Below are 759 nucleotides of genomic sequence, written 5' to 3' on the forward strand. Positions count from 1 at the left end.
CAGGCTCAGTGGCCATGGCTCACGGGCCCAGCCGCTCCGCGGCATGTGGGATCTTCCTGGACGGGGGTATGAACCCGTGTCCCCTGTATCGGTGGGCGGACTCTCAACCACTGCACCACCAGGGAAGTCCCTTTGTTATTGTTAACTACAAAATGTTGTTCACTTTGCCTCATTCATTTCAATCTTTAGCATCTGATCATTGTCTTACCATCTCTCTATCATGAATACTGTTAGCAATACTTATGATTAAAACATCTATTTAGATAACTGATACAAAACACTTGCTTTTCAATACCACTGTATTCTCAGCTTTGAAGATTTCTTCCTCTATTCCACTTCATCCTTTCATTCCTATGGTTATACTCCACTCATCACCAATCATTGCATTGCCTCCAAAATCTTGAATTCAAGCATCATACTCTAACCCATTTATTCCTCTGTTTCCAACTCAATTACTCAAGTACCTTTAGATCACTAATTCTTCAACCTCATTGAGTCCTCTCGTCTATGTACCTTACCATTCTTTCATTACCCATCACTCCCCATGTCTATTCATCCCTACTCACCCAGCTTACTTACATTCACTGCCATCTCTATAGTCTCTCCTTTGTAAACATTCTTAACTCCCATGTAGCACCTGGGTAAAATAGGAAAAATCTCATTCAGACTACCCATAAATCATATACTGAGATTGCTCATACTGTATCAGAGCAACTGGTTTTATCTCAGACAATTAACATTATTAATTAGGGCTTTTTA

The sequence above is a fragment of the Physeter macrocephalus genome, chromosome 21 (assembly GCF_002837175.3).
Source record: "Physeter macrocephalus isolate SW-GA chromosome 21, ASM283717v5, whole genome shotgun sequence".
NCBI classification, from domain to species: Eukaryota; Metazoa; Chordata; class Mammalia; order Artiodactyla; family Physeteridae; genus Physeter; species Physeter macrocephalus.